Genomic DNA, 12,414 nt, shown 5'->3' with positions numbered 1-12,414 from the left:
TTATTTTACAGTGTTTACAAACTGATATGTGATACATATTAATGTCAAAATAACATGCAAAACAGCCTAAAAATATATATGACAGGTCGCCAATGTATACTAGTGTGTGTGTTTAGTGTAGCTATACTTCGTCATGGCAACACAATTTTGTTTCATGCAGCCTAGGTTCAAAATATATCCCATCTTAAACCTGTACTGCAGCATGCATGTAGCATATGTAGTTCAGCGCATTGCGCAAGTAGGCCTACCTCAAGTAGGCCTATTTATACAAGACAAATATGCTGCGGATCAGCAAGCATTCCTCCACGGACCGGCGCCGGTCCACGGACCGGGTTTGACTGACTGCGATAGGCTACCTGCCACCCTGTTATATAAATAGTAATGCTCAATTGTTCACGTACTATGTTAAAAGATGGTCTAATGTTTGTCTAATGTTTTGTAAACATGAATATTGTGTCAGCAAGACAAGGTTCTGATTCACCACCTGATAACCTTTATGCAGGTTAAATCACATCTCCACATTACCAGGAATTCATTCAGCGATAAACCTTAATCAGTGTACAACATGTGGGCTAAATACCAGTCAAACCAGTTATCAACAGAATAAACAAATCATGTCAATTTAAATTTCAGATGTAGTTTTTATTAGCAAAAAAGTATTTCTTACATAATGAAATTACACAATTATTCAGTAATTATTTACTTACATATTGAACATTCAAGGCTTACAATATACACACACTCATGATACTCACAAAGAAACACAAATGTTTTGTCACTCGCATGCCATTCCAGTGCTGTCGTTGTGCTGGCACATTCTGTGCAGATGCTTCAGGACCAGGGGTCTGTGGAGGGTTTTTGGCGTTGGACAAGTTGTGCAGGATTTCCCCACTGTGTGTGTGTGTGTGTGTACGTATGTCAGCGTGCATGTGTAAGTGGCGTATCAGTATTGGCAAGGGAACTGACCCCCAGAACACATGTCCACTGATTCTGTAGTGCTCGTCTTCTCCAGTCAATTACCTCCAGCCCAATTCTGAGCACTCTGTCATGTGATTGTTCTATTTACTGGACAGAATCATGAAACATTCACGGCTAATTTCCATTCAATGCAAGTGGGCAGTTTTTAAAACTTGCTTCTTGTATGGTTTCAATAGAGGAGTTGCTCTTTACAAAAGGGTGGATGGTCAAGCCATTGTTCTGGGAGACTTAAATCTCTAGCAAAGAAGCACTTTAAAAAATTAAAGAACAAAATACACCCATGCAGTTGAGGCAAGGTTACGATACATTCACATGCTACCATCCCCTTGAAAACAGTTTCTGTTTCTTCTCCCATCACATGCATAGCTCCTGTTCCACCTGAGCCTTGTTTTACAGTTAGACTGTTAGTGCTGAATCATTCCTGTCACGCCCTGGCTCTGGGGACTCTTAAAAGTTGAGCCAGGGTGTGTAGTGTCTATGTTGTAGTTTCTATGTTTTTGTTCTAGTTCGTGTTTTCTATGTTGGCCAGGGTGGTTCCCAATCAGAGGCAGCTGATTCTCGTTGTCTCTGAATGGGAACAATACTTAGGCAGCCTGTTGGCACTAGTTAATTGTGGGATCTTGTTCTGTATAGGTTTGTGTTGGTGAACCTTTAGACTTCACGTATCGTTTTGTTGTTTTGTTATTGTGTAAAGTACTCATTAAAAGATGTACGCCTATCACGCTGCGCCTTGGTCCGGTTCCTATAACGATCGTGACAGAAGATCCCACCAAAATAGGACCAAGCAGCGTGTTCAGGAGCAAACGCCGGTATGGAACAGGAGGTTACTCTGGTAGATGTCCTCCTTGGTTGGGGGAGAATCACAGAGGAGGAGGCCGTCCGCTACCGGAGGGCGATGAGGGAGGATGCCCAGGCAGGAGAGGAGAAGCGGCGCCAACCGGGCCGTCGTCGGACAGGCGAGAGGCAACCCCAAGTAATTTTTTTTGGGGGGGCACACGGCATGGACGACGGGGCTGCTGGAGGGAGCTACAGGGCGAGTTTGCGGACTAGGAGAGGAGGCCACCAGGTTACGGGGGCCATTGGTCATGAGGGGGAAGGAGAGTGTAGAGGCACGGCGAGAGGTACTGGGGTGTGTTACCAGTCCGGTCCGGCCCGTTCCTGATCCCCGCACAAGGCCAGTGGTGTGTGTTCCCAGTACGGTCCGGCCTGTTCCTGTCCCTCGCACCAAGCCTGTGGTGCCCGTCGCCAGCCTGATCCGGCCTGTTCCTGCTCCCCGCACCAAGCCAGTGGTGCGCGTCGCCAGCCCGGTCCGGCCTGTTCCTGCTCCCCGCACCAAGCCAATGGTGCGCGTCGTCAGCCCGGTCCGGCCCGTTCATGCTCCCCGCACCAAGCCAGTGGTGCGCGTCGCCAGCCCGGTCCGGCCTGTTCCTGCTCCCCGCACCAAGCCAGTGGTGCGCATCGTCAGTCCGGCACAGCCTGTGCCTGCTCCACACCGGAGCCTGAGCAATCCGCTCCACCGGTGTCCAGTCCAGCTCCGGCCAGCAGGGCCAGACCAGACCAGGGGCGCTACGGGGGGGTAGCGAGAGAGTGGTGGTCACGCCCGGAGCCGGATCCGCCTCCAAGGCGGAATGCCCACCCGGCCCTTCCCCTGTTGGGTTTGGTTGGCGCGGTCGCAGTCCGCGCCTTTGGGGGGGGGGCGGTACTGTCACGCCCTGGCTCTGGGGACTCTTATATGTTGAGCCAGGGTGTGGATTTTCTATGTGTGATTTTCTATGTTGTGTTCTAGTTCGTGTTTTCTATGTTGGCCAGGGTGGTTCCCAATCAGAGGCAGCTGATTCTCGTTGTCTCTGATTGGGAACCATACTTAGGCAGCCTGTTGGCACTAGTTATTTGTGGGATCTTGTTCTGTATAGGTTTGTGTTGGTGAACCTTTAGACTTCACGTATCGTTTTGTTGTTTTGTTATGGTGTCAAGTACTCATTAAAAGATGTACGCCTATCCCGCTGCGCCTTGGTCTGCCTCTTACAACGATCGTGACAATTCCACTGGAGGTATTGTAAGACATGCAGTGTGTTGGAGTTATGGAAGAAGCGCTCTGATCGTAGAACACATCGGGAGAGCCTGGGACCCTAAACCCTGGAGCCTGGGACCTTAAACACTGGAGCCTGGGAACCTAAACCCTGGAGCCTGGGACCCTAAACCCTGGAACCTGGAGCCTGGGACCCTAAACCCTGGAACCTGGAGTCTGGGAACCTAAACCCTGGAGCCTGGGACCCTAAACCCTGGAGCCTGGAGCCTGGGACCCTAAACCCTGGAGCCTGGGACCCTAAACCCTAAACCCTGGAGCCTGGGACCCTAAACCCTAAACCCTGGAGTCTGGGACCCTAAACCCTGGAGCCTGGAACCCTAAACCCTGGAGCCTGGAGCCTGGGACCCTAAACCCTGGAGCCTGGGACCCTAAACCCTGCAGCCTGGGACCCTAAACCCTGGCACACCAAAACCACCTGAGAAAGGGAAACAGTTAACTGGAAATAATGTCATTGCATAATGTCACTTTCCTCCATTGCAATCCCATGCTCAAATCCCATGATCTCTGTCATTTGATCCATGTGGTCCAGTAAAGGTTGCTGCCAGGGGGTTCCAACCAATCACTTTCAGGGTGGAATATCATGTGCTTCACTGCTCCTCCTCTAACTGGTCAGTCCAGGTACTGAAGAAATGTGAGACTTTGGGTGTTTTGGGGTTGCGTCTGCCCCCCCTGGAGCCCAGCCTGGCCCCTGAGGAAGCGCCCCCTCCCTGGGCCAGGTGGATCCTCTGACTCCCTGAGGTTCTGGGCCCGCACTTCCTGGTTTTGGATCTCTTCTACCACCCGACAGGGAAACCAGCCCCTCTCTCCATCATGGAGCATCTCACCCATCATCCAGCCTGAGGGGGTGATAGAGGGGAGAAAGAGAGTGAGAGCGAGAGGGGAGAGAGAGAAAGAGAGGGAAGAGTGGAAGAGGAGTGTAGATAAAGAAAGAGAGGGAGTAAAGGGAGAGATATTAAATAACAGGCAGCCTGGTAAATCTACAGTAGAGCTAGTAATAAGATCTCCCAGGAGATATGTTGTCTGGTCTCACCATCGTCTGTCGTCTCCAGGATGTTCAGCACGTCAGCCATCTCAATAGACAGCTCATCTGGCTCCTGAGACGAGTATGACTGAATACACTGGACCTGGGGAAAGGCTGACCACACACACACACACACGCAAACACACACACACACACACACACACACACACACACACACACACACACACACACACACACACACACAGTGGCACATTAATAACATACTGTATATACCACCTGTTATTTGGTACCTAAGAGTTCAGCTGTGAGTAGTGGATGTCATCTCTGAGTCGGTGTGTGTCATCTTTGTGTACGTCTCACCTGGTCGGTGGGCGATGGTAGACATGAATCGCGTGCGGCGGTTTGGCGTGAGAGCACAGATCCAGCGCAGCTTATCACTCCTGGCAGCAGCACACAAGCACACATGGGAGATTGTTTATAACGGATCAATGACATACAGAGAAGTAGTGTACAGAGTACTCTAGGTGCCGAGGGGGCTTGAGGCTCATATATAATACTGTTAGTTGTAGTCACTCACATGCTGGAGGTCTTGAGCATGTAGTTGACAGGCCTCTCCTCCTGGTTCTCCAGGAGTTTCAGGTTAAACACGTTGGCCAGCATCTGACCATGGTCTTCCAGGTCCTCAGTCCTCAGCATGGCCCGCGTGCACGAGTCCAGCACCTGGAACTTCTCACCACTGACGGAGACACGCACACACAGACACACACATTCACAAAGCCTCCTGTGAGCAAAGGGCAGTTTGGCAGGTAGTAGACTTCAAAACTGCCTGTATACAAAATAATGTGTTGTGAGGGGGAGCAATAGAAAGTCCCAAACTGAAAGTGGGTGTACACATCATTGGGACCCCCAATGACCACTAGCTGTCTCTGTGTGATGATGTCATGTGCTGACCTGGAGCTGCGCTTGGTGATGAGCAGCAGGTTGTTGAAGAGGAACAGGTAGACAGGGTGGTGGAGCTTCTTGCTCCGCATGGTCCTAGTGCTCTTGGGCCCGGCCATCTGCTGCACCTCACCCTTCTTCAGCAGCCAGCGGGAGTGGGAGATCACCGGCACCGACTGGAGGGAGAGGGTCACAGGTCACAAGGTCAGAGTTCAACTCAGGGTTATTATAGATCATGGAGATGTCTTTATTTACATCAGATTTGTTGTTGTTGTTGAAATGCCAACATTTCAGTCTATCGATCTCCTTAAAGGATTCAAACAGGCAATGAACCTAACTGAGATAGATAACCTTTGATCAAGTCTGTTTGTGCCAGTCTGGCAGTGTCACTGTTTGACTATACAGAATATAGACATGTTGTCACATGACTGGCGGCTGCAGGTACCTTAGACTTGAACTCCAGTGTTTTCTCAATGCTGATGAGTTCCTCTGTACGACTCATCTTCCTCACACCCTCGTTGCACTCCTTCACAATCTGACATGCGCACAAACAAACCATTATATAAGGAACACATCCCAACACTCCCTTGGAATTGTATATAGGCAGTTAAAGACATGCTCCGGAACTTTGGCGACTAGTAAGTATTTTTTAAACCTCCCGCTTTGGGCTGGATGTGTCAATGTGTAGTTTATGTAAGGGATAATCAACGACGTAAAAGGTGTGTTCCACGATGCGCTAGCGGAGTGGAACTGACATTCCACAGATCTGCATTCTTTTCCAGAGAACGCATAACGCCTCATTGATTATCCCTTTTATACCATGGCTGTAATTTAGCACATTTGCCAGTAGAAATGTGTTCATTTGCCACAAAAAATGTGTTCAACATCCACTGAAGTAGCTAGCAAGTTTACTAGATAGCTACAGTAGTTGCCGTGGTAACCAAACAAACAGACTTGCTAGTTTAGCTAACCAAACCATCAGTCTTAGCTTGCTATTCAAAAGCAGCTCAAACAAAACATGTAAAAATGAACTATAGCCGTTGAATTATACCGTGCAAATATACCATGCGTTATAGGGAAATAATGCACACTCTAGAATGACCTTCAAGCCAATCAGAAAGGAGTATTCAACAATGCCATGGTATAATCAAGCAATAATGCCAAAGAAGCCGGTGTTTGGAGGATATATTGGCACGGGTGTTGTTAGGCCCGAGACGAAGTCGAGTGGCTCATGAGCTCCACTTTCAGAACTACTGGCAAAAAATTATATAAAAGTACCGGAGAATCTCTTTAACAAACATTACTGGGAGGCAAAGAATATATGCAAATTGTGAGTCCAAAGGAATGGCTGCTAAACCTGTTTCAGAGAGCAAACTAAATGTTTATGTAGAGGCTATACTTGATGCTCCAATTAAAACTACATTCCTTTGTTTGTGGCGACGACAATTAACCTCATCATGACAATCATAATTCAATACACAGAGAGTTGTGGCAACACTAAGTCTTCCCAACATGATGATGGCGATGATTGTTTTTGATGCAACACTCAACACCATGACATGCCATAATCACCACCCGCACTACTTCCTCTAACACGCCCCAGGCCAGTACTGAACCAAATCCAGCACCCTGTCATCTCGCCCAGACTGGTTTAGTACTGTAAACTGGTTTGGTACTGTAAACTGGTTTAGTACTGTAAACTGGTTTAGTACTGTAAACTGGTTTAATACTGTAAACTGGTTTGATACTGTAAACTGGTTTAGTACTATAAACTGGTTTAGTACTGTAAACTGGTTTAGTACTGTAAACTGGTTTAATACTGTAAACTGGTTTGATACTGTAAACTGGTTTAGTACTATAAACTGGTTTAGTACTGTAAACTGGTTTGGTACTGTAAACTGGTTTAGTACTGTAAACTGGTTTGATACTGTAAACTAGTTTAGTACTGTAAACTGGTTTGGTACTGTAAACTGGTTTGGTACTGTAAACTGGTTTAATACTGTAAACTGGTTTGATACTGTAAACTGGTTTAGTACTATAAACTGGTTTAGTACTGTAAACTGGTTTGGTACTGTAAACTGGTTTAGTACTGTAAACTGGTTTGATACTGTAAACTAGTTTAGTACTGTAAACTGGTTTGGTACTGTTACTGTACCTGCGTCAGTAATGGACCCAAGAAAAGTCAGCACCCCTCCCTACCGTACCTGCTCCAGCTGCTGGTGAGCCTTGATGGCATTGGCCTCCCTCTCAGAATTCTCCTCTGCCTTCTTCAGAATGTTCTGCAAGCAAACACAGCATCAAAAGCTCAACACAAAAAAAAAAAATACTGAATACTGATACTGCAATATGTTAGCACACAGTAAAGCATTATCACAACCATTATTCGCTTTTCAGCAACGCCATGCTTCCCCATCTTGTTTCAGCCCACTCTCTTGCTCCACTTACCTGGACCAACATTTTGAGTCTTGTGATCCTCTGGAAGGGGAGGATGAGGAAGGAGGTGAAGGAGAGGCCTCGGACACGCGGCTGGTTCTCCAGCTGAGCCATGGCCTCGCGGAATGACTGGTTTCCCTGGCTGGACAAAACACAGACATGTTCAAACCACCACAAAGACAGCCAACACAAAACACAGGCATGTTCAAACCACCCCAAAGACAGCCAACACAAAACACAGGCATGTTCAAACCACCCCAAAGACAGCCAACACAAAACACAGGCATGTTCAAACCACCACATGACTTTCCATTGTGCAGAAAGTCATACCATACCAACCACAACACCATCCATATTGTCCTACTGCACAGAGAGGTTACACCACATATCCTACTACTGTAGACATTAGTTGGAGGGGTACCAACAGAGATGTTAAACCACATATCCTACTACTATAGACATTAGTTGGAGGGGTACCCACAGAATGCGTCGGTAGTTCTTCTCCTGGTACACCTGGTTGATGACATAGGTGATAAAGACGTGAAAGTGCTTGACGGCGTGGTGGTGGACGATGTCACACACCTCTGAGATCTGGAGGGACTGTTCGATACGGTTCTCCAGGTCCATCAGGAACCTAAGGAAGGATGTATAGTATGACATCACTAGCAGGGGACAGGTGAATAAAGGTCACTATACAACTATTACAGTATGATAAGAAATGAAAGATTAATAAGGACTTGTTAACCTTTTACTTTCAGAAAGCTTAACAGCAGTTTAGTGAGGTCAGTAATCACACGTTGCAGAGAGAATGAGGGGCTGATTAGTCACACACACACGCTTCTCTTACCTCTCGCTGGCCTTCATCACCTCCTTGATGTTGGAGAACAGGAAGTGCATGTCTGATTGGCTGAGTGTGTTGACCAGCACAGGGTTCTTCAGGAAGTGGGTCTCCAGCACCTCCAGACTCTTGTAGTAGGATGCCTCTGAGGTCACCAGCTCAAACATGGCCTAGAGAAGAGAGAGAGGACACAGGTCATGTAAGGCTCTCACTTCCCATTCACCATCCAGTAAGACCTCTCTGACTTTTCACCCTCCAGTATAACCTTTGACCTCTCTCTCTCTCTGCCCTTCCTTCTACTGTATGACCTTTGACCTCTCACCTCTTGTATGATGACCTCTCTCTGCGATAGCTGGGTGAGCAGGCCACTCTGCTGCACGACCTCCAGGTTCTGCCACAGACTCAGAGAGCGAGAGTTGTTCCTCAGCTGCAGCTGCAGGGCCGGTGGGGATGTCACCCCTAACCCCGCGCTGACCCCCAAGGTCAACCCATCCTGCTGCCGTCGCTGCTCGATCTCCTGCTGCTTGGATGTGTCCCGGTACTCCTGGTAGAGGAAGGCTGGAGGGACAAAAAGGGACAAAACAGAAAGAACAAAGGACAGAAGCAAGACAACATGAGTCTGAGGACACAGGCATGTTTGGTTTGATAACAATCATATATTATTAGGGTTATTTAGCAGAACTTTAGTCCGAAGCCACATCATACAGAATATGTGGCCCATGGGCGAATCAAACTTATAACTCACAACCACACTTTGGTGTCTTTACACTGACCCCTGTGACCCAGAACTAAAACGTTCCCTTCATATTTGTGTGACATCGTGGAGTTGTAACTACATGAGTTATTGTGTACAGTCAATTTGGAAAGAATGGATCTCATCTCCTTTGAAATAATTTATCTAATTTCCTTTGAAAGAATGTATCTAATCTCCTTTGAAATAATTTATCTCATCTCTTTTGAAATAATTTATCTAATTTCCTTCGAAAGAATGGATCTCATCTCCTTTGAAAGAATAGATCTCATCTCCTTTGAAAGAATAGATCTCATCTCCTTTGAAAGAATGGATCTCACGTTCTTTGAAAGAATGGATCCCAGCTCTTTTGAAAGAATGGATCTCATCTCCTTTGAAAGAATGGATCTCATCTCCTTTGAAATAATGGATCTCATCTCCTTTGCGTGTTGGCAGGCCGCCAGTGGCTGACTGACTTCACATTTCTCTTTAAGTCCTCTCCTTTCTTTCTCTTTACTTCTCCCTCAGCCAGTTTCAGGTGAAAGAGGGCTGGACACTTGCACATTGATAAGCAGGGTGGTTAGTTGCGGAGGAGAACATTGGCACTGTGTGTGTGTGTGTGTGTGTGTGTGTGTGTGTGTGCATGCATGCATGCATTGTTGGCATGCATGTTTATGTTCTGTCTTCTCACGCTACATAGAGGTTAAGGTGATGTTGAACAGCAGGAAACAGTTGCATAAGCCCCCTCAGTCAGATTAAAATGCTCACCTACTGTAGGTGGGCGTCTGGTATTGACACTTATATAAGAGAGGGAGAGAGAGGGTGAGATTGAGAGAGGAGAAAGAGAGAGGCATGCTTGAACCAACATGTTGACAAGAAGCACTTTCTCCAGAGTTATTCCATTCATGCATCCATTCAAAGGACATCCATTTATTTACATCCACAGAACAGGTGTGACCCTGCTCTGAACACCACTATCTTAACTCATCTATACCCATTACGGTAAGTACAGAAAACAAAGCCCTGAACACACTAAACTCAGCCTTCAACCTTGACGGATGCACGGTGAAGTTGTAAGTGATAGATGGATTCAACTTAAGGGAAATCTTGTTCTTTTTAAGGCAATATCATAGGATATGTTGTTGTTAACAGCAGTGTGTGTGTGTGTGTGTGTGTGTGCATGCGTGTGTTTGTGTGTACCACTACCTGCGCATGTGTACAGTGGCTTGCAAAAGTATTCACCCCCCTTGGCATTTTTCCTATTTTGTTGCCTTACAACCTGGAATTAAAAAATTGATTTTTTGGGGGGGTTTGTATCATTTGATTTACACAACATCCCTACCACTTCGAAGATGCAAAATATTTGTTTTTGTGTAACAAACAAGAAATAAGACAAATAAACAGAAAACTTGAGCGTGCATAATTATTCACCCCCCCCCCCCCCCCCCCCCCCCCCCCCAAAGTCAATACTTTGTAGAGCCACCTTTTCCAGCAATTAGAGCTGCAAGTTTCTTGGGGTATGTCTCTATAAGCTTGGCACCTCTAGCCACTGGGATTTTTAAGGCAAAACTGCTCCAGCTCCTTCAAGTTGGATGGGTTCCGCTGGTGTACAGCAATCTTTAAGTCATACCACACATTCTCAATTGGATTGAGGTCTGGGCTTTGACTAGCCATTCCAAGACATTTAATGTTTCCCCTTAAACCACTTGAGTGTTGCTTTAGCAGTATGCTTAGGGTCATTGTCCTGCTGGAAGGTGAACGTCCGTCCCAGTCTCAAATCTCTGGAAGACTGAAACAGGTTTCCTCAAGAATTTCCCTGTATTTAGCGCCATCCAGCATTCCTTCAATTCTGACCAGTTTCCCAGTCCCTGCCGATGAAAAACATCCCCACAGCATGATGCTGCCACCACCATGCTTCACTGTGGGGATGGTGTTCTCGGGGTGATGAGAGGTGTTGGGTTTGCGCCAGACATAGCGTTTTCCTTGATGGTCAAAATGCTCAATTTTAGTCTTATCTGACCAGAGTACCTTCTTCCATATGTTTGGGGAGTCTCCCACATGCCTTTTGGCGAACACCAAACGTGTTTGCTTATTTTTTTCTTCAAGCAATGGCTTTTTTCTGGCCACTCTTCTGTAAAGCCCAGCTATGTGAAGTGTACGGCTTAAAGTGGTCCTATGGACAGATACTCCAATCTCTGCTGTGGAGCTTTGCAGCTCCTTCAGGGTTATCTTTGGTCTCTTTGTTGCCTCTCTGATTAATGCCCTTCTTGCCTGGTCTGTGAGTTTTGGTGGGCGGCCCTCTCTTGGCAGGTTTGTTGTGGTGCCATATTCTTTCCATTTTTTTATAATAGATTTAATGGTGCTCCGTGGGATGTTCAAAGTTTCTGATATTTTTTATAACCCAACCCTGATCTGTACTTCTCCACAACTTTGTCCCTGACCTGTTTGGAGAGCTCCTTGGTCTTTATGGTGCCGCTTGCTTGGTGGTGCCCCTTGCTTAGTGGTGTGGTAGACTCTGGGGCCTTTCAGAACAGGTGTATATAAACTGAGATCATGTGACACTTAGATTGCACACAGGTGGACTTTATTTAACTAATTATGTGACTTCTGGAGGTAATTGGTTGCACCAGATCTTATTTAGGCGCTTCATAGCAAAGGGGGTGAATACACATGCACGCACCACTTTTCCGTTATTAATTTGTTATGATTTTTGAAACAAGTGATTTTTTTCATTTCACTTCACCAATTTGGACTATTTTGTGTATGTCCATTACATGAAATCCAAATAAAAATCGGAAAAACAAAATCGGAAAAACGCCAAGGGGGGTGAATACATTTGCAAGGCACTGTAGGTGGTGGAACAGAGAAGATCATTATGTTAGAGCAGCAGCAGCTCTGGAGGCTGAACTGTGGGTGGAATACATATGTTACCTCCACCTTGCATGGAATGGACAGTTCTACTGGCTACATTTTTCTCACCAATGTTCTTGACAATGTTGAGACTGTTGCAGATGGATTCTACTTTCAATGGTGTTGAGCCCTTTCTTTCCCCGTTGCTCACCAACCTGAGTAGAGAAAGAGAGAATGAGAGAAAGAAAGAGATAAAAAATAAAGATGAGAGATGAGATGCCTTGACGTCAATGACAAAGCACTATTCATCCTATAATTTACAACATTTCGAGGACACTCATTGGATCATCTGGAGGTCTATGAGAGTCAGATTGAGAGCACTTCATTTCACATTATCCAAATACCATCTGTTCATTTTTGTGTGGGCCGACTAACACTGCATGAGAAATGTTAGATATTCAAATCTCAACAGACTACCCATAGATTCTTGTTCTCCCAAACATTTCTTATATGAGAGATTCCATCCTCAAGATCAATAATACGCATTTTAAAAGGCACGTTCCCATAAAATAAGG

At 46.2% G+C, this 12,414-nt stretch overlaps 1 pseudogene across 1 annotated transcript in view; it reads right to left on the bottom strand.

Moving 5' to 3' along the window:
• Positions 1 to 2,450: 2,450 nt before the first annotated feature.
• Positions 2,451 to 12,414, bottom strand: part of LOC311106218 (ephexin-1-like) — a 72,792-nt pseudogene continuing 62,828 nt past the window's right edge. Inside the window, exons 4-15 of the transcript in view lie at positions 11,969 to 12,063; positions 8,582 to 8,817; positions 8,269 to 8,429; positions 7,903 to 8,055; positions 7,434 to 7,563; positions 7,193 to 7,267; positions 5,434 to 5,523; positions 5,001 to 5,164; positions 4,627 to 4,785; positions 4,410 to 4,489; positions 4,098 to 4,202; positions 2,451 to 3,903 (exon numbers count right to left, since the gene is read on the bottom strand). The product of the transcript in view is annotated as an ephexin-1-like (transcript). The remainder of the gene's footprint in view (positions 3,904 to 4,097; positions 4,203 to 4,409; positions 4,490 to 4,626; positions 4,786 to 5,000; positions 5,165 to 5,433; positions 5,524 to 7,192; positions 7,268 to 7,433; positions 7,564 to 7,902; positions 8,056 to 8,268; positions 8,430 to 8,581; positions 8,818 to 11,968; positions 12,064 to 12,414) is intronic.

This window comes from Coregonus lavaretus (assembly GCF_964263955.1).
Source record: "Coregonus lavaretus genome assembly, chromosome: 30".
Lineage (NCBI taxonomy): Eukaryota > Metazoa > Chordata > Actinopteri > Salmoniformes > Salmonidae > Coregonus > Coregonus lavaretus.
Note: the sequence above shows the minus strand (reverse complement) of the source record. Positions and strands in the feature narration are given on the sequence as shown.